Raw genomic sequence first — 22,441 nt, 5'->3', positions numbered from 1 at the left:
ACTGCCTAACACAGCACCTGGTACTCAGTAAGCATGACACAGGAGAGCTGGTATACAGGGTTGCCTAAGGCCTCCCTGACTCAAGACTAATGAAAACATAAATGATGACAAGAGTGGTGGTTTGGTTTTTTGTTTCTTTGTTTTGTGAGACTACTTTTTTAAGGTAGTTTTATATTTGAAGCAGAATGAAAAGGAAGGCGGAGAAATTTCTCATAGATTCCCCTGTCCGCACGCATGCACAGCCTCCCCCATTATCAACATTTCCCATCAGAGGGATACACTTGTTGCAATTGATAAATGGACATTGAACATCATAATCACTCCAAGTCCATAGTTTACATTATGGTTCACTCTTGGTGTTGCAGTTTCTGTCTACTATAACATTCCTCCTCCCTAAAGAATGTCCTTAACATTTTTGTAGCACATTCTGCTGGTAGTGAATTCTCTCAACTTTTATTTGTCTCATAGAGTCTTTGTTTTACCTTTCAAGTAGTCCTGTTTCTGACTAAAAACCTATGTGTGATTTTTTTTCAGATCTGGCCATAGGCAATTACAAAGTCTTTCTGGACCTGAAACATAGATTGCCAGATATTTCTCCAGCAAAGATGGGTTTATATAGGATCAGCAGAGAATTGCAATTCGGGATCTGCAACCATGGCAAGCCACATGCAAGTCCCCACACAGCAAAAGAAGAAAAGGGGAAAAGGAAGTTGGGAGGGCTGCAGTTAACAAAGAGTCCGTGGCTTTTCTTCGGCTGAGTCCTTGCCAGGAAAGGAGAGGAGACTTCTTCCTCTTGGGCTCTGCAATGGTGCTGGGTGTGAGAGCTCCCCTTTCTGGTCTCTCAACTCTATTTAATGGAGGTTTCTGTTTATTAATTTTTTATAGCTTTATCTGGCTGCCCTCCCCACACCAGACTTGGAGCACAGCCTGTGCATTGCAGTCTCTGAAAGGAATTGCAGTCAGTGACGCAGGCCCACCCCACCCCCCCACTCCACCACCCGCCCCCTGTCCACCTATGCTCTTATGTATATCTGCATTCCTAGTTCAAGTGCCTCTGGAGGCCTCTTCACTGGGGCTCTTGGCAGAAGCCTTTGTCAGACACTTCTGCCAAAACCCCTTTGTTGGGAAGAGGGGAGGGAATCTTGAATCCTTGTTCTCCGCACTGACTCAGCACTCAGTACTTTTCCAAGTCTAGCCTACTCTCCCTGCCCCTGGCTTCCAGGTCCATGAAATTGTGGGAGCTTTCTGATCAGGGCTCCCTCAGCAGTGAGACAAGCCCCACATCTTGTGCTAATCCACTTAACCCTTAACTGAGGCACCATTCCTTGAGGGAAAATGGAATGGAGGAGTCAGTGCTTTCTCCTGTTTAGCCTCTTGCTTGTACTGTGACAGTAAGTGATTAAAAACTTGGCTGTTATTTTCATTTTGCCTTGTTGTCTAAATTGGCTACTCCAACACCTGGCAGCTCAGCTGTCTCTAGCTCAGCTGAGCTCCTGACACCTTGACTTTGAAGATATTTTTATCATGACTAGAAATCTGGTTTGACAGTTTTGAGATTCAGAAATTTAAAGATGTCATACCATTGTCTTCCAGTTATGACATATACTTCTTATCGTTATTCCTCTGATTTAATGTCTTTATTTTCTTGATATCTTCAAGATTTTCTCTTTATCATTGATTGTCAGCAGTTCAAAAATGATGTTTAGATTTGTGGGTGGAGTTGTTTATTTGGTTGGTTATTTGAGGGTTTTGTTGTCTATATTGCTCATTATTTATTCTACCTGAGGTTTTCCAGACATGGACATTTGGCTTGATATTTTTCATTGTTTTTGGAAAATTCTTAGTCAAATATTACTTCCACCTTGTTCTCTACTTTTTTCTGCCTGTAGGACTCCAGTTGCATTTATGTTTGTCAAAATGAAAAATCATCTAATGACTGCTGGATTTATTGTGCCAATAATTTGTTTTAATTCATGGGTAAAAAGACACTCTAGTGTGCCTTTCTTATCCTGTCTTCATCTGGTTTTGTTATCAAGTTAAACTAGCTTCACAGAATAAATTAAGATGTAATTCCTTCCTTTTTCATATTCAGAGATTTTGTAAAGGATTGGAATTAACTCTTTTTGAAATTGTTGGAGAATTGCCTATATAACTGCTGTACTTGTGCTTCCTATAAGAGAAGATAATAACTATTTTTGCAGTTTCATTTATTGTTGTAGGACTATTTAGGTTTTTTATTCTTTTTTTTTTTTTTAATTTTATTTATTTATTTATTTATGGCTGTGTTGGCTCTTCGTTTCTGTACGAGGGCTTTCTCTAGTTGTGGCAAGTGGGGGCCACTCCTCATCGCGGTGCGCAGGCCTCTCACTATCGCGGCCTCTCTTGTTGCAGAGCACAGGCTCTAGACGCGCAGGCTCAGTAATTGTGGCTCACGGGGCTAGTTGCTCCGCGGCATGTGGGATCTTCCCAGACCAGGGCTCGAACCCATGTTCCCTGCATTGGCAGGCAGATTCTCAACCACTGCGCCACCAGGGAAGCCCCAGGTTTTTTATTCTTGATATATTTTAGTAAGTTATATTTTCTCAGGAGCAGTCATTTCATCTAAGCTGTTGAATTATCAGTATAAATTATTTGATGGTACTCTCTTACTATATTTTAATCTATACTAGATTGGTAGTTATGTATTTTATTTATTTATTTGTTTGTTTGTTTGTTTGTTTGTTTATGGCTGTGTTGGGTCTTCGTTTCTGTGCGAGGGCTTTCTCTAGTTGCAGCAAGTGGGGGCCACTCTTCATCACGGTGTGTGGGCCTCTCACTCTCGCAGCCTCTCTTGTTGCGGAGCACAGGCGCCCGATGCACAGGCTCAGTAATTGTGGCTCACGGGCCTAGTTGCTCCGCGGCATGTGGGATCTTCCCAGACCAGGGCTCAAACCCGTGTCCCCTGCATTGGCAGGCAGATTCTCAACCACTGCGCCACCAGGGAAGCCCTGGTAGTTATGTATTTTTTTAATTCTCTTTTGGCTTTCTTGATTCTCTCCATTTTACCTTTGTTTTCTAAATCAATCATTTTTATTAGTTTCCTTTGTTTTCTTAATCTACTCTTAGTGCCTTCCCACTGCTTTATCGGGAATAATTTTGTTGTATGTTTCTTACCTTCTTTATTTGGACTCACTATTATCCTGCAGTCTCCATTCCTAATATAATAAGCCATAAGTATAAATTAAAATATACAAAACCAAAAAGGTTTTGATACATGATTTATTCACAATCATTAATTCACTTATATATCAATTGGCATGATTTCTTCTTTGACCCATGGGTAATTTATAAACGTGCCTTTAATTTGCAAACATATTAGGGATTAAAGTGACCTTTTTTGTTACTAACTTCTAACTGTGTTGTGGTCAATAAACATGATCTGTAATGATGCCTCTTCTTTGAAATTTGTGAAGATGAGCTTATGACCTAGTTAGTACAGAATCAATTTTTGTAAATGTGTTTTATAGCCTTGAGAAGAATGTGTGTTCTTTAACTGCTAGATACAGATGTCTATATATCTATATTAGCTCAAGATAAGATTACTCGTGTGGTTCTAATCTCCTTGACTTGTCGATAATGGGAAGATATGTTTAGCTATTCTATTCTGACAGTGGGTTTCTTAGTTTCTCTCTGTGATTCTATTATTTTTTGTGTTATCAACTTTAAAGCTCTTTTATTAGGTACATATATGTTTGGAAGTGATGTATCTTCCTAAAGAATTAAATTCTTTGTCATTTCGTACTTACTCCCCTATGCCTAATGATATGTTTCATCTTAAAACATTTTCATAATGTAAAATAGTCACACCAGTTATTTGGTTTAGGTTAATTTTTTACTGACATATTTTTCCATTCTTCTGTTTTCAAAATTTCTATGGTCATATGTTTTGGGTGTGGCTATTGTAAATAGCATGAAGTTCAAGTTTTAAAAAATCTAATCTGACCATTCATGTCTTACTAATTGTAAGTTTAATACACTGGACTTTTAGTATTTTTTTTTATATTTGACATATTTACCATTTAACCATTTTAAGTTTTAATTGATAGTAGTACCATTTAAAATATCCCCCCCTTTTTTATTGCATCAGTTTATTTTCTTATTCCACTTCTCTCTCTGATTTGTAAATTATGCTCTCTAATCTTTGGTTACACTTGAAATCTTAGCGTGCATTCTTTTATTTTTTTTAACATCTTTTATTGGAGTATAATTGCTTTACAATGGTGTGTTAGTTTCTGCTGTATAACAAAGTGAATCAGCTATACATATACATACATCCCCATATCTCCTCCCTCTTGCGTCTCCTTCCCACCCTCCCTATCCCACCCCTCTAGGTGGACACAAAGCACCAGAGCTGATCTCCCTGTGCTATGAGGCTGCTTCCCATTAGCTATCTATTTTACATTTAGTAGTGTATATATGTCCATGCCACTCTCTCACTTCGTCCCATCTTCCCCTTCCCCTTCCCTGTGTCCTCAAGTCCATTCTCTACATCTGTGTCTTTATTCCTGTCCTGCCCCTAGGTTCTTCAGAACGTTTTTTTTTTTAGATTCCATATATATGTGTTAGAATATGGTATTTGTTTTTCTCTTTCTGACTTACTTCACTCTGTATGACAGTCTCTAGGTCCATCCACCTCGCTACAAATAACTCAATTTCATTTCTTTTTATGGCTGAGTAATATTCCATTGTATATATGTGCCACATCTTCCTTATCCATTCATCTGTCGATGGACACTTAGGTTGCTTCCATGTCCTGGCTATTGTAAATAGAGCTGCAATTAACATTTTGGTACATGACTCTTTTTGAATTATGGTTTTCTCAGGGTATATGCCCAGTAGTGGGATTGCTGGGTCATATGGTAGTTCTATTTTTAGTTTTTTAAGGAACCTCCACACTGTTCTCCATAGGGGCTGTATCAATTTACATTCCCACCAACAGTGCAAGAGGGTTCCCTTTTCTCCACACCTTCTCCAGCATTTATTGTTTGTAGATTTTTTGATGATGGCCATTCTGACTGGTGTGAGGTGATACCTCATTGTAGTTTTGATTTGCATTTCTCTAATGATTAGTGATGTTGAGCATCCTTTCATGTGTTTGTTGTCAATCTGTATATCTTCTTTGGAGAAATGTCTATTTAGGTCTTCTGCCCATTTTTGGATTGGGTTGTTTGTTTTTTTGATATTGAGCTGCATGAGCTGCTTGTATATTTTGCAGATTAATCCTTTGTCAGTTTCTTCATTTGCAAATATTTTCTTCCATTCTGAGGTTTGTCTTTTTGTCCTGTTTATGGTTTCCTTTGCTGTGCAAAATTAGCGTGCATTCTTAAGTCATTGAATTTTAAACAATAGTTTGACATTCCTCCCTTCCCTTTCCATTCTGTAGATTGTTTTAGTCTCTTATATTTAGATGTTACTACCACTATTAAATAAAAATCTTTCTGTTAGTTGTTTCTACATATTCACCAATTTATTGTTTTCATAGACCATACATCCTTCTAGGATCATTTCCCATCTCCTTAAAGTGCAATTTCCACATTATTCTATGGATTTAGAGAATTCCACATCTCTTAAAGTCCTTTTACACTCCTAGTTGTAATATTTATAAATATTCTTTCTAAATTCACCAATTACCTTAGTAGTGCCAAAGCCAATGGACATTTTCTTTATATGTTGCTTCATCTTTATTAGGTATTTGATGCTTATACTTCCTTAAAGATCCATCACTGGATTTTGTATGTCAGCTCTCACTTTCATCTATCATTTTTAGTCACTCTTTAGTTTCATGTAATGCTTCTGATGCTTCACATGCTTCCCCGAAATCATGTTTTATACAGCTCTATCCTAGGCTCTCTTTTTCTTCATGGAACAAATTCTTAACTATAATATGCAGCCCCTAATGAAATTTTTAAAATAAAAAGCTCTGAATAACATGTTAATAAATCAGAAACTATATTCTTAGTCTAGATCTCTTTGATAAGGTCCAAACATACATCTTATGTATGTACTGGACATCTCCAATCAGATTAATGAAAGCCACCATAGATCCAAATTTTCCACAGCTGAACTCATTTTCCACCAAACTCTGCTTTTATTCCTCAGCTCAGTGTACCATACTTTACCCATCTAACTGAATAATCCAGAATCTTGAGAATTATCCTACATTCTCTCTCAAGTCCAGGGTGATAAATCAATAAATTATCTTCAGTCATCACTATACAGTGTCTCAAACTTCCTGTTCCCACTGCCTCTGACTTCTTTCTGGGATTACAGCATGCTCTCCTTACTCACCAGCCTGTTGCCACAGTGGCCACTGAATACATGTGCCTTCCACGCTGCACCCCAGGCAATCTTCTCAAAACTTAAGTTTTTCAATGGCTCCTACTGCCTAACAGAGGTGAAGTTTGGTTTGGATCTCTTGATAATTGACATATTTAGTTACCAACATTTAAAAATTATATTTTACTTACCTTCTGGATTTGAGTGTCTCTTGATAACCGGGATGGCCTGGCAACACTGAGCCTACATTGCTACATAGCAACATTTGGCTGGACTGATTAGCAGCTGCCCAAATTTCACTGAGCTTGCATGTCACTTAACAGTTGGTCTCTGACTTAAAGATTAAAACCAAAAATCTGTGACTTAGAACATAAAGTACTTTGTAATATTGATGCTTCCTAACTTTCTGTTACTGCTCACACGGTTTCACATACTTTCTTTTGTCTCCAGCCAAAGAGTACCAATCATTTTTTGTATAGACATGCCACGATGTTGGATACGTATGTGCCTTCAAACTTGTTGTTTCTTCTGTCTAGAATGCCCTTCACTCTTGTCTCCATCTAGTGAATTATTACTCCATTTTAAAAATTCAAGTCAAGAGTCATTTTTTCTGGATGACTTTCTCACACGTGGTCCATTGCATGCACAACTTTTCCTCTGTTCCCCTGCAGTACCTTGCACATATCTATTTTATAAAATGTGAGGCATATCCCTGCATGGCCATTGTTGATTTGGGTGACTGTCTAACTTTTTAGATTCTTTTCATAAGTAGGGAGGGAAAAAGGAACACAAAGGCTAGGCTTTATTTGTAATTATGTTTCGAGCCCTGAGTTTGCTCAGTTCTTAACACTTGGTTAGTGCTCAATAACTTTGTCATATGAATGAGTTTTCACTGATTTAGGAATTCTAGGAGTTTAATGGTGAAGATGGGGAAAATGTAGATATAAGTGGAAGATAACAGAGAGGAGAGAGGAATACATAACAGAGGAAAGGAAGTGGAAGGAAGATGTAGAGAGCAAGGGAGCAAAGCAGGTGATGATATAGTCATGGGCCCATCGCCATGCGTTCTGTTCTCTCAAGTTTTTCTGTAGTGTCTTAAGATCAAAATAAATTCTGAAACTTCCTTCTTTCTCCTATTTTTGATCCAGCTACTACTGTTTTAACACTGCAACTGAAATTGCTATCCTGCGGTACTTCCTTTGCATAAAGATGACTGACAAACAGAAAGGCATTCTTTGTTTGCGATAACTAAAAAAAAAATAATATAGCCAGAACTGTTTGAGTTCCTAGAAAATGACAAGTAGTGTATGTAAAAGTAGTCACAAATACTTACATAGAAACTACTATCATCCTTCTAAATCCCTTTATGTATATATCTCAAATAGTATTCACATACACCCTATAGAGTCTCATACTGTTAATATCATCATTTTTATCTTACAGATGATGAAACTGAAGCACAGAGAGGTTAAATAAGTTGTCCAAGGATCACAGCTAATAGCTGGAGTAGCCTGTGGATAAAAGCAGGGCGTCTGGTTTGAGGTCAGTGTTCTCAACCACTAAATCACACCGCTTATCAATGAACATGAGTTGAAAAAACATAACTAAGCAGATCCAAAAATTCAGGAGTTAAATGAAAATGAGAATTACAGATATAAAATTAAAGAAAAACTGAAGTGTCGGAAGAAATGGAGAGAATAACATAATGGGATATTTACAGACATACTGACAAAGTGTGTATAGAAGACACAGAAATATCTGCAGCTACAAGATGATCCCTCTCGCCTTCGTGCCCATGTCCACCACCATGTCCGCCACCTCCCCCTTGACCACTCCCATTCAGAGGCTAGTCTCCTGCCTCCACCAGTTTTAATTATTACACTCTTACTGCTCAGAGGAAGACTGACATGTCACTTCATCCCAACCGCTCTCTGAGCTGTACATTGTGGTGATTTCTCCCAGCTACTACTTTCTGGGAGTCCATTTGTAGTTGAATTGGCTCATATTTTAAGAGCTCAGTCTGTGTCAGCATGACTGAGAGCCCCTGTCCCCCACCTTCCCATCAGTAGCTGGACAATCACCATCTGATCAGATCTGGTGAATATACTGCAATTAAGATCTCTTTGTATTGTGTTATTATCCACGGTATTGAAACTTTAACTTCACAGAAGTTCACAGGATTAGAAAAGTAACTATATATGTGCTTATAAGAAATGACAGTCCTGGCTGATAGGCCTGGCCGAAATAATGTCTTCAACTCCTTGATGGTCACCATTTCTGCTTGATTCAAGGGCTGGTTAAGGATCCCTAGTATAAGTGCACCCTCCCCAGAAAATTCAGTATCCAAAAGCTCCATACATTAGAGGAATTTATGAAAAAGGCTACTTTTCCCAAGTCGTCATATAGGAGTCGTTGAGCTTATTCTGTCTCCAGACAAGGACAGCATTGACCCTCTGCTGGGAGCTGTTCTCAGGTTCCTGAAATTGAAGGATTGCAGGTTTCTGAGCTGAGCTTAGAGACTCAGGGAGATAACTCAACAACCAGCCACTTTCCAGGCAGACTCTCTGGACCTAAATGGCTGGCCCCTCCCAGCAAGAAATACAAAAAGAGAAGCAAGTCCTCCCACCTCCACAGGAGGAAGAAAGGAGTGGCTTGGATTTTGGTGCCTAGAACAGAAAACCTCCAGCAACTACTGCTGCCAAACACACTGTACTCAGGCCCAGATTATTAATGGCCAGGGCAGCCCTGAAGCACCTTCCAGTGCTGGGCTCAGGGGCTCGCCAATGTCCTCCTGGTAAGGTACTAAGCTGCAGTGAGAGAGCCCTGGGAAAAGATCAGGAGGGGCATGGGATGGTTTGTGTCTTTAGTTTGGGGTTTCAATTTGATACACAGAAGTCTAAGGACACTTAGAGATAACAGGGTGGGGACAACATGTTTCTTCTGGGTTTTCTCCAAGCACAATGAAGAAAACCAGCCCATTCAAACAAAATGCCAGAGACACTCACTTACTTATAAACATTACAGGCCTGGTAATGTAGCAGGTACGGATGTTGCTTAAACAGTTTCCATTCAGTAAAACTGTTCTCATCTGACCCAAAAGGGAAAAAGCCCCCAATCATTAGGGTCCCCATCTCTACAGAATCCAGCCTTTAGTTGCTGGAAGCAGAGAGGCTTGCCCATCCCACACTCCATGAAAGGAACCAGGGAGAAGAGCATGGGTGAATGTAAACCCAATCAAAATTCTGGCTGGGGGCTTCCCTGGTGGCGCAGTGGTTGAGAGTCCGCCTGCCGATGCAGGGGACAGGGCTTCGTGCCCCGGTCGGGAAGGATCCCACATGCCGCGGAGCGGCTAGGCCTGTGAGCCATGGCCGCTGAGCCTGCGCGTCCAGAGCCTGTGCTCTGCAACTGGAGAGGCCACAACAGTGAGAGGCCCGCGTACTGCATTAAAAAAAAAAAAAAAAATTCTGGCTGGGTTTTTTCACGTGTTGATTCCTAATTTTATGTAAAAATGCAAAAGATATAGAAAAGCCAAAACAATTTTGAAAAGAAGTTGGAAGATTTACATCATTTGACTTCAAGGCATAATTTGGGATGGTTCGTAGACCTCACTGGAAAACCATAACCATAAATCTAAAAAAAAATAACATAGAATATCCTCACAGGCTTGGGATAGAGAAAGATTTCTTGGACAGAACACGAGAAGCGTGAACCATAAGAGGAAAATTATTCAGTTAGGCTTTATCAGATTAGAGATGTCTGCTAATCAAAACACCATTTAAAAATTAAAACACGGCTTCCCTGGTGGCGCAGTGGTTGAGAGTCCGCCTGCCGATGCAGGGGACACGGGTTCGTGCCCCGGTTTGGGAAGATCCCACATGCTGCGGAGCGGCTGGGTCCGTGCGCCATGGCCGCTGAGCCTGCGCATCCGGAGCCTGTGCTCCGCAACGGGAGAGGCCACAGCAGTGAGAAGCCCGCGTACCACAAAAAAAAAAAAAAAAAAAAAAAAATTAAAACACAAGCCACAAAACAAGGCTGAGAGACAATATTTGTAAAACACATATCAGCAAAGAACTTGCACGAGACTATATAGAGAATACCTAGAAATCAACAAAAAGCCTAATTTTTTTAACATCTTTATTGGAGTATAATTCCTTTACAGTGATGTGTTAGTTTCTGCTGTATAACAAAGTGAATCAGCTATACATATACATACATCCCCATATCTCCTCCCTCTTGTGTCTCCCTCCCACCCTCCCTATCCCACCCCTCTAGGTGGTCAAAAAGCACTGAGCTGATCTCCCTGTGCTATGAGGCTGCTTCCCACTAGCTATCTATTTTACATTTGGTAGTGTATATATGTCCATGCCACTCTCTCACTTCGTCCAAGCTTTCCCTTCCCCCTCCCCGTGTCCTCAAGTCCATTTGCTGCATCTCCGACTTTATTCCTGTCCTGCCCCTAGGTTCTTCATGACCATTTTTTTGTTTTGTTTTTTTGGATTCCATGTATATGTGTTAGCATACGGTATTTTTCTCTTTCTGACTTATTTCACTCTGTATGACAGACTCTAGTCCATCCACCTCACTACAAATAACTCAATTTCATTTCTTTTTATGGCTAAGTAATATTCCATTGTATATATGTGCCACATCTTCTTTATCCATTCATCTGTCGATGGACACTTAGGTTGCTTCCATGTCCTGGCTATTGCAAATAGAGCTGCAACGAACATTGTGGTACATGACTCTTTTTGAATTATGGTTTTCTCAGGGTATATGCCCAGTAGTAGGATTGCTGGGTCGTATGGTAGTTCTATTTTTAGTTTTTTGAGGAACCTCCATACTGTTCTCCATAGTGGCTGTATCAATTTACATTCCCACCAACAGTGCAAGGGGGTTCCCTTTTCTCCACACCCTCTCCAGCATTTATTGTTTGCAGATTTTTTGATGATGGCCATTCTGACTGGTGTGAGGTGATACCTCATTGTAGTTTTGATTTGCATTTCTCTAATGATTAGTGATGTTGAGCATCCTTTCATGTGTTTGTTGTCAATCTGTATATCTTCTTTGGAGAAATGTCTATTTAAGTCTTCTGCCCATTTTTGGATTGGGTTGTTTGTTTTTTTGATATTGAGCTGTATGAGCTGCTTGTATATTTTGCAGATTAATCCTTTGTCAGTTGCTTCATTTGCAAATATTTTCTCCCATTCTGAGGGTGGTCTTTTTGTCTTGTTTATGGTTTCCTTTGCTCTGCAAAAGCTTTTAAGTTTCATGAGGTCCCATTTGTTTATTTTTGTTTTTATTTCCATTTCTCTAGGAGGTGGGTCCAAAAGGATCTTGCTGTGATTTATGTCATAGAGTGTTCTGCCTATGTTTTCCTCTAAGAGTTTGATAGTGTTTGGCCTTACATTTAGGTCTTTAATCCATTGTGAGTTTATTTTTGTGTATGGTGTTAAGGAGTGTTCTAATTTCATTCTTTTACATGTAGCTGTCCAGTTTTCCCAGCATCACTTATTGAAGAGGCTGTCTTTTCTCCATTGTATATTCTTGCCTCCTTTATCAAAAATAAGTTGACCATATGTATGTGGGTTTATCTCTGGGCTTTCTATCCTGTTCCATTGGTCTATATTTCTGTTTTTGTGCCAGTACCATACTGTCTTGATTACTGTAGCTTTGTAGTATAGTCTGAAGTCAGGGAGCCTGATTCCTCCAGCTCCATTTTTCTTCCTCAAGATTGCTTTGGCTATTCGGGGTCTTTTGTGTTTCCATACAAATTGTGAAATTTTTTGTTCTAGTTCTGTGAAAAATGACATTGGTAGTTTGATAGGGATTGCATTGAATCTATAGATTGCTTTGGGTAGTAGAGTCATTTTCACAATGTTGAATCTTCCAATCCAAGAACATGGTATATCTCTCCATCTGTTTGTATCACCTTTAATTTCTTTCATCAGTGTCTTATAGTTTTCTGCATACAAGTCTTTTGTCTCCTTAGGTAGGTTTATTCCTAGTTATTTTATTCTTTTTGTTGCAATGGTAAATGGGAGTGTTTCCTTAATTTCTCTTTCAGATTTTTCATCATTAATGTATAGGAATGCAAGAGATTTCTGTGCATTAATTTTGTATCCTGCTACTTTACCAAATTCATTGATTAGCTCTAGTAGTTTTCTGGTAGCATCTTTAGGATTCTCTGTGTATAGTATCATGTCATCTGCAAACAGTGGCAGCTTTAATTCATCTTTTCCAATTTGGATTCCTTTTATTTCTTTTTCTTCTCTGATTGCTGTGGCTAAAACTTCCAAAACTATGTTGAATAATAGTGGTGAGAGTGGACAACCTTGTCTTGTTCCTGATCTAGAGGAAATGGTTTCAGTTTTTCACCGTTGAGAACGATGTTGGCTGTGGGTTTGTCATATGTGGCCTTTATTAGGTTGAGGTAAGTTCCCTCTATGCCTACTTTCTGGAGGGTTTTTATCATAAATTGGTGTTGAATTTTGTCAAAAGCTTTTTCTGCATCTGTTGAGATGATCATATGGTTTTTATTCTTCAGTTTGTTAATATGATTTATCACATTGATTGATTTGTGTGTATTAAAGAAACTGCATTCCTGTGATAAACCCCACTTGATCATAGTGTATGATCCTTTTTTTTTTTTTTTTTTTTTTTTTTTTTTGCGGTATGCGGGCCTCTCACTGTTGTGGCCTCTCCCGTTGCGGAGCACAGGCTCCGGACGCGCAGGCTCAGCGGCCATGGCTCACGGGCCCAGCCGCTCCGCGGCATATGGGATCCTCCCGGACCGGGGCACGAACCCGTATCCCCTGCATCGGCAGGCGGACTCTCAACCACTGCGCCACCAGGGAGGCCCTGTATGATCCTTTTAATGTGTTGTTGGATTTTGTTTGCTAGTATTTTGTTGAGGATTTTTGCATCTATGTTCATCAGTCATATTGGCCTGTAGTTTTCCTTCTTTGTGACACCATCGTCTGGTTTTGGTATCAGGGTAATGGTGGCCTCATAGAATGAGTTAGGGAGTGTTCCTCCCTCTGCTGTATTTTGGAAGAGTTTGAGAAGGATAGGTGTTAGCTCTTCTCTAAATGTTTGATAGAATTTGCCTGTGAAGCCATCTGGTCCTGGGCTTTTGTTTGTTGGAAGATTTTAAATCACAGTTTCAATTTCGGTGCTTGTGATTGGTCTGTTTATATTTTCTATGTCTTCCTGGTTCAGTCTCAGAAGGTTGTGCTTTTTTAAGAATTTGTCCATTTCTTTCAGGTTGTCCATTTTATTGGTATATAGTTGCTTGTAGTAATCTCTCATGATCCTTTGTATCTCTGCAGTGTCAGTTGTTACTTCTCCTTTTTCATTTCTAATTCTATTGATTTGAGTCTTCTCCCTTTTTTTCTTGATGAGTCTGGCTAATGGTTTATCAATTTTTTTTATCTTCTCAGAGAACCACCTTTTAGTTTTATTGATCTTTGCTTTTGTTTCCTTCATTTCTTTTTCATTTATTTCTGATCTGATCTTTATGATTTCTTTCCTTCTGCTAACTTTGGGGTTTTTTTTTCTTCTTTCTCTAATTGCTTTAGGTGTAAGGTTAGGTTGTTTATTTGAGATGTTTCTTGTTTCTTGAGGTAGGATTGTATTGCTATAAACTTCCCTCTTAGAACTGCTTTTGCTGCATCCCATAGGTTTGGGGTCACTGTGTTTTCATTGTCATTTGTTTCTAGGTATTTTTTGATTTCCTCTTTGATTTCTTCAGTGATCTCTTGGTTATTTAGTAGTGTATTGTTTAGCCCCCATGTGTTTTTATTTTTTACAGATTTTTTTCCTGTAATTGATATCTAGTCTCATAACGTTGTGGTTGGCAAAGATAATTGATACGATTTCAATTTTCTTAAATTTACCAAGGCTTGATTTGTGACCCAAGATATGATCTATCCTGGAGAATGTTCCATGAGCACTTGAGAAGAAAGTGTATTCTGTTGTTTATGGGTGGAATGTCCTATAAATATCAATTAAGTCTATCTTGTTTAATGTATCATTTAAAGCTCATGTTTCCTTATTTATTTTCATTTTGGATGATCTGTCCATTGGCGAAAGTGGGGTGTTAAAGTCCCTTACTATGATTGTGTTACTGTCCATTTCCCCTTTTATGGCTATTAGCTTTTGCCTTATGTATTGAGGTGCTCCTGTGTTGGGTACATAAATATTTACAATTGTTATATCTTTTTCTTGGATTGATCCCTTGGTCATTATGTAGTGTCCTTCTTTGTCTCTTGTAATAGTCTTTATTTTAAAGTCTATTTTGTCTGATATGAGAATAGCTACTCCAGCTTTCTTTTGATTTCCATTTGCATGGAATATCTTTTTCCATCCCCTCACTTTCAGTCTGTATGTGTCCCTAGGTCTGAGGTGGTCTCTTATAGACAACATACATATGGATCTTGTTTTTGTATCCATTCAGCCAGTCTACGTCTTTTGGTTGGAGCATTTAATCCATTTACGTTTAAGGTAGTTATCGATATGTTTGTTCCTATTACCATTTTCTTAATTGTTTTGGGTTTGTTATTGTAGGTCTTTTCCTTCTCTTGTGTTTCCTGCCTAGAGAAGTTCCTTTAGCATTTGTTGTAAAGCTGGTATGGTGGTGCTGAATTCTCTTAGCTTTTGCTTGTCTGTAAAGATTTTAATGTCTCTGTCAAATCTGAATGAGATCCTTGCTGGGTAGAGTAATCTTGGTTGTAGGTTTTTCCCTTTCATCACTTTAAATATGTCCTGCCACTGCCTTCTGGCTTGCAGAGTTTCTGCTGAAAGATCAGCTCTTAACCTTCTGGGGATTCCCTTGTATGTTATTTGTTGGTTTTCCCTGGCTGCTTTTAATATTTTTTCTTTGTATTTAATTTTTGATAGTTTGATTAATATGTGTCTTGATGTGTTTCTCCTTGGATTTATCCCGTATGGGACTCTCTGCACTTCCTGGATATGATTGACTATTTCCTTTCCCATATTAGGGAAGTTTTCAACTATAATCTCTTCAAATATTTTCTCAGTCCCTTTCTTTTTCTCTTCTTCTTCTGGGACCCCTATAATTCGAATGTTGGTGCATTTAATGTTGTCCCAGTGTTTGAGGACACTGTCCTCAACTCTTTTCATTCTTTTTTCTTTATTCTGCTCTGTGCTAGTTATTTCCACTATTTTATCTTCCAGGTCACTTATCCGTTCTTCTGCCTCAGTTATTCTGCTATTGATTCCTTCTAGAGAATTTTTAATTTGATGCATCGTGTTGTTCATCATTGTTTGTTTGCTCTTTAGTTCTCCTAGGTCCTTGTTAAACATTTCTAGTATTTTCTCCATTCTATTTTCAAGATTTTGGTTCATGTTTACTATCATTACTCTGAATTCTTTTTCAGGTAGACTGCTGATTTCCTCTTCATTTGTTTGGTCTGGTGGGTTTTTACCTTGCTCCTTCTTCTGCTGTGTGTTTCTCTGTGTTCTTATTTTGCTTAACTTACTGTGTTTGGGGTCTCGTTTTCGCAGGCTGCAGGTTCGTAGTTCCCTTTGTTTTTGGTGTCTGCCCCCAGTGGTTCAGTGGGTTGTGTAGGCTTCCTGGTGGAGGGAACTGGTTCCTGTGTTCTGGTGGATGAGGCTGGATCTTGTCTTTCTGGCGGGCAGGACCACGTCCATTGGTGTGTTTTGGGATGTTTGTGACCTTATTATGATTTTAGGCAGCCTCTCTGCTAATGGGTGGTGTTGTGTTCCTGTCTTGCTATTTGTTTGGCATAGGGTGTCCAGCACTGTAGCTTGCTGGTCGTTGAGTGCAGCTGGGTCTTAGCACTGAGATGGAGATCTCTGGGAGAGCTTTCACCATTTGATATTACGTGCAGCTGGGAGGTGTCTGGCGGACCAATATCATGAACTCGGCTTTCCCACCTCATAGGCACAGGCCTGACACCCAGCTGGAGCACCAATACCCTGTCAGCCACACGGCCAGGTACGTGGGGAGTTTCTTGCCTTTTGGGAAGTCTGAGGTCTTCTGCCAGCTTTCAGTAGGTGTTCTGTAGGAGTTGTTCCACGTGTAGATGTATTTTTGATGTATTTGTGGGGAGGAAGGTGATTGCCACGTCTTACTCCTCTGCCATCTTGAGGGTCTCCCAAAAAGCCCAATTTTTAAAAATAGGCAAAAGACTTGGAACAGTTACTTCAGAAAAGAAGAGTAGTTTGCTAATAAACTCCTGGAAAAGTGCTCAATATCTTCAGTCAATGGAGAAATGCAAATTAAAACCACCGATGATATATCATTTCACAGAAATGTCAGAATTAATGAGTAAAATAAAAAAGACTATACCAAATGTTGATAAGGATGTAACTCAACTGGAACACTCATGCATTGCTGCTGGGAGTATAAAATGTACAGCCACTTTGAAGATCTGTCCAGCAGTTGGTTATATAATTAAATTTGCATCTTACCCTATGACGAAACAATTCCACTCAGGCACTTATCCAAGAGAAATTAAAGCATGTTCACAAAAAGATTAAAAGAAGAGTGTTAGCAGCCTGGTTCATAATAGCCCCAAATGGGAAACAACCTAAATGTCCATAAACAGTAAAACGACTAAACAAACTATAGCATATTCCTACAAAAGAAGCAGCTTTTATACTTTTTAGACAATAAATTTGTGAGGAATCAACGGGACAAACTTAGGCTTTGGGTGCTTAATTAGTGAAGAATCTAAACAGATTTGGGGCTTGGGTAGTGAATTAAAGAAGTAACAAGGTTTGTTTATACAGGATTCTCAGGCTGAACTCCCTATCTCTGGCGATAAGTGTGTCCTTTTACCTCCAGACGTGGGGAGGGCACCTTTCACATGGGAGATTTATTTCCTGCCTTCCGGGAGACAGGAGGGTTGACGTGTCCCTCTTGTGTTAGCCGTTTCTTAAATAACTGTAATTCAAAATAATGTGCCACTGTGGAATATTTGGGGGCAGCCTGCCCTGGACTCCAACAGTTTATACTTTTGCTGGAAGCCTGACAAATCTTAGCTCACATTATGATTACCACCCTTCTTTTTCTCTCTTCCCTGAACCCCTTCCTTCTCCTTCTCCTTTCCCTTTCCAGTGTGTATATGTTATCTCTCCTTATCCAGTATTGTTTACTTTTTAGAATTTTTAGCATTCATACAGTTGTTGAAAAACTTTGTCATCCCACATCAGTTTACCAAGTGTATTAGTTTCCTAGGGCTGCCTTAACAAATTTCCACAAACTTAGTGGCTTAAAACAAGAGAAAATTATCCTCTCACAGTTTTAGATGCCAGAGGTCTGAAATTAAGGTGTCAGCAGGGCCACACTCCCTCCAGAGGCTCTGGGGGACAATGCATTGCTTGGCTCTTCTGTCCTTTGCTGGCTCTGAGCATTCCTTGGCTTGTGGCCACATCACTCCTGTCTCTGCCCCCATGGTCAGATTGCCTCTTCCTCTTCTCTCTCTGTGTCTCTCCTCTATGTGACTTTCATAAGGATGCTTGTCTTTGGATTTAGAGCCCACTCAAATAATCCAGGGTGATCTCTTTATCTCAAAATCCTTAACTTAATGACATCAACAAAGACCTTTTTCCCAAATGAGTTCACATTCATAGGTTCAGAGAATTAGGAAGTGGACAAAGCTTTTGGGGGCCACTGTTCAATCCATTATACCAAGAAAGAGTATTAGTCCCTTTTGAAAGTGTCAGACTTCTTGCAACAAAATGAAAAGTTGTGGTTTATTTAGCTTAACTTCCCATAAGTTCAAAATAATTTAGTACTAAGTATGGAAAAATTGAAAATAAGAGCAATCTACTGCCCTGATGTTCAGGGATTCCATAAATCATTCTTTGGCCAACTGCGGTTCGATTCCTAGAGCACAAAATATCTTCATTTTTAGTATGCATTCTTTGTTATACATGTCCCAGATAATTGCCATGAACAAGTGACACAGCAGCAGTCATACTAGATTTTTTCTAACAACAACAGCAACAATAACAACAAAATTTTAAGTGTGTTTTCTGAGGTACAAATCTTGATTAAAAGTAATGAAGTATAAAAAACCCCAGTAGTGGAAATTCTAAAGCCACTAATAACAATTTAAAGATTCATTAAAATATATTTCTTATACTGTTGTGATAAAGTGAGTTCATTTATTGGGCCACAAAATGGAGGGTGAGCCCACAGCCCAGCCTACATCACAGATCAAAACCTTAGTCATTTACTGGAAACACCCACAAGGAACCCTGACATTCACCAATCACAATCCTCCAACTCAGCTTTAGCTAGCTTACCTTACCCTAATTTCTCCTCAGACTCTTTAGCTGTTGTGATATTGTAATTTATAAGAAATATATATACTTGGTCATTCAGATGACCAAAATATGTTTCTCATTTTACTTGGTCTTCATCCACAGTTGTGGCTTTCAGCTCCCCAAACCTTTGGAATTTCCTTAGCAATAAGAGCAATACTCTTTTGTTATAATATTTGGTCTCATTCTCAGTTCCTGAAAACCCTTCAGAGCCATAAAGGTGAAATAGGTCTTGTTATTATTCATAACAAGCCCCTTTTCACCACTTCTGGGTTATGTTCGTGAGGTGATTTTTGGAAAGCACTTACGAATGGGGGCTGGCTGCCAGGAATAGAGGGGTGGAACTTTCAGTCCCACCTCCTGATTTCTGGGTACGGGAGAGAGGCTAGAGGTTGTATGAATCACCAATGGTCAATGAGTTAATCAATCACGCCTATTAATGAAACCTCCATAAAAACCCAAAAGGAGGAGGTTTGGAGAGCTTCCAGGTTAGGGAACCAGAATGTTTTTCATGTTCTACCCTTACCCAGCCCCAAACTCCATGAGGACAGAAGCCCCTTTGTTTGGGACCTTGCCCTATACGTCTCCTCATTTGGCTGTTGATTCAAATCCTTTAATATCCATTGTAATAAATGGGTAATGTGGGAGTAAATTTCCTGAGGTCTATGAGCTGTTCTACCAAATTAATCAAACCCAAGGAGGAGGTCATGGAAACCCTCTGATTTATAGCCAATGGGCCAGAAGGACAGGTAACAACCTAGGCTTGCCATTGGCATCTAAAATAGAAGGTGGTCTTATGGGACTGAGTTCTTTACCTGTAGAATCTAATGCTATTCCCAGGTTCCAGAATTGAGTTGAACTCTTGGACACCTACTGGTGTCTGAGAATTGCTTGTTGGTGCAGGGAACGCCCACACCTCCACAACTCACATGCACTTTGGAACTGGGTCCAGGAGCACAGAAAAGCTGTCTCTTACCATCTCCCACCCCACTTCCACCCCAGCCTGCTCACCCTTTCCACCCTCCTGCTCATGCCCTGGGAATGAGTGTTCCCTGAGGTATTTGGGTGAAACCAATCTAGGGAGACTAATCCAGCAGAACTGCCCCACTTGTATCTATATTCTCTACGATAGAGCTAACAATCCTCCTTTGTTTTTAGGTAACATAAACATTGAGTATTTACACAGGCCCGGCTCTCTGTAAATATTTTAGGTACAGAGCCTGACTTAATTCTTCCAGTGGCCCTGCAGAGATCAACAAACCTTCCCTTTTTACTAATGAGGGCAGTAAGACTCCAAGACAGCTACTTTCAAGAACACACCGATGGAGCCAGATGGGAATTCAGTCTGCTTGACTCGAAAGTTTGTGCATGTAAACAATTCACTGTATAATGGTAGCTGTCCAAATTTAAATACACACAATAATTTTTATGATTTTGATAAAAAATGTTAGAGACCTGCTAACACAGAAACTTTCTTTCTAGCATGTAAATCTTTACGGGAATTGAAGAGCTTTCCATACACCTCAATTAAATTATTTGTGTGACTTGGACAATTTAAAAGTTGCTACTTCAACTTTGGGGATTAAGGGTTTCAAAGGCAATTTTATTCTTATTTCATCTCACAATCCTTTTCCATTCTTTCTCTTTAGCAAGAATTATGTAGAGACCTGATTAAAGTTTTATCTTAAAGATTGTAAGTTTTTTTTGCACTCTTAAAAGTTTAGAAGGCAATTTCTGTGAAGAATTAAAACCGGAAAACTTTGTATTTTATTAATTGTGAGTTAGCTATGAAATAATGTCTGAAGGGAGAAGAAGTACAATTTTTATATTAGTTCTAAGGACATTTGTGAATTTAGTGTCAATCCTACAGGGTGCCAGTGGGGAAGTTTTCTGCTAAACTCACTGCTTTAACTAGTGATTTTTTAAATCCCACCCCATTAGGATCATAGGCCTTTAGTGTTTTTACATTATTGGCTACCTTATAGTTACCATTATTGAGAGACTCCTATGAGTCAGACACTGGCCAAATCCTTTACTTACATTATCTCATTTAATCGTCCCCACACTCAGAAGTAACTGTCATGACCATCAGACAGGCTCGAGAAACTGAGACTCATTCATATAGATCACATTGATTATTTGCTGTATTTTACCTTTTCACCTTGCATTTGTGACCTCATTTAATACTCGTAACAGTTCTGTGATGTAAGTATAATTTTACATCTGTCTTACAGGTGAGATAATTGAGGCTCAAAGAGTCTATGTTACTTGCCCACAATCATAAAGCTAGTGAACAGCGAAGCCAAGATTCTTCAGGCCCTTGCTCTTAATCTCTGGCTATACTGTCTCCCGGAAAGGGAGGGAGGGAGGATGACAGCCAATGCCTAATGCAAAGTGTGAATCTTTCACTTAGAGAAGACGAGGTAAGTCATGATAGCTATCTTCAAATTGTTCAGACATTGTCACAGGAAAAGGAAGTTGATCTCTTCAGGGTGGCCCCAAGAGGGCCGAGCTGGTGCCCCTGGGTCCCCACCTCTCTCCCACTGAAGGAAGAATTCTAACAGAACAGCTATCAAGGGGTTGTTTCAGCAAGAAGAGGACTCCTTTTCCCTGGCACTTGGTTCTCCAATTTTGACCTGTTCACTGATCACCCATAGAGCTTGTTTTTACAAAGCAGACACTCAAGAACCCTCTTCCAGGGACTCTCAGTAAGTGTGAAGCAGAGCCCTGGAAGCTGCGTGTGTAAGCAAATGTTCCTGGGTGAACCTGAGGCAGGTGGTCTAGGGCCACACAGGGAAATACCAAATAGGCAACAACTGGCAACCCCAGGGTTAATAAGGGGATTCCTTCATTACAGGGGAGGTTGGACTGGATGGTCCCTCTGTTACCTCCAGAGTCTCTGAAACCAGAACTGTAAAATAAACTCTTGACCTGCTAGGAATGTGATGGGATTGACTCTGCAAACTTCTGTGAGCTGACTGTTCCATGTGAAAAAAGAGCTGTATCACCATCTGGTGGACTGCCTGAAAGTCTTCACGTTCAGTCACCTAGAACCTTGGAAGGATTTTCACATTTAATTCTGATACCCTCTGCCTTACAGACCAGGAATCCGACTCAGAAAGACTGGGCAGCACACACGGCCTTGGCCGCACACCCAGCAGTTCCCAGTCTACTGATTCTTATTGGATTCACATCAGCACCACGAATGCCTCACACCTGGCAGTATCTCTCCCAACCCAGCTAGATTCCAAACTCAGCTTCCAATGCATGCATCCAATTAGCAAAATCTAAATCACACATGAATCTCTGGCTAAAGTTTAGTTAGGAAAATGGGAGTTTTTCACGTTCAGTATAGTTTTTCACTTTCTAGCCTCTGCCACCCAGGAAGGCATATTAGAAAAAAAAAAATTGGAATAGATGCTGAGCAAACCAATCAGAATCTTGTCACATATATCTATCCCCCCTTGACCATTTTCTCCGAACCCTTCCTCTCTTACCTCTATACTATGTTCTATTCCTGGAAAGAGTTGTCTGTTCCCACTGTCTCTAATTCCTAACCCCCCATCCTTCCTTTGCTCACAGAGTACGAATGCATCCCTCTCATAATCAGTTCACATCACATGACCTTTTCCGTCTCCTTGCTTTGTCTTTTCCCCCCCTTCCCCTTCCACTCCTCTTTAGCATTTTCCCAGTTCTGCATTAGCACCTCACTTCTCCCAGTCTAATTATGCAGATAACCCCTCCAAACATAATCCCAGCTATAAAATCTTTCCCAGGTTTCCAACTACATCCTAAAAGTACCCACCTGAAT

General features: G+C 39.7%; 1 protein-coding gene across 1 annotated transcript in view; it reads left to right on the top strand.

The window, feature by feature from the left end:
- LOC308616373 (zinc finger protein 300-like) overlaps positions 1-1,423 on the top strand; it is a gene marked incomplete at its 5' end in the record, with an annotated part of 101,601 nt that extends 100,178 nt beyond the window's left edge. Inside the window, one exon of the mRNA XM_081232625.1 lies at positions 535-1,423. The remainder of the gene's footprint in view (positions 1-534) is intronic.
- Positions 1,424-22,441: the final 21,018 nt, after the last annotated feature.

This window comes from Mesoplodon bidens (assembly GCF_964165515.1).
Source record: "Mesoplodon bidens genome assembly, chromosome: 4".
Taxonomy (NCBI): domain Eukaryota; kingdom Metazoa; phylum Chordata; class Mammalia; order Artiodactyla; family Ziphiidae; genus Mesoplodon; species Mesoplodon bidens.
This window is presented reverse-complemented; position numbering and strand designations above follow the sequence as displayed.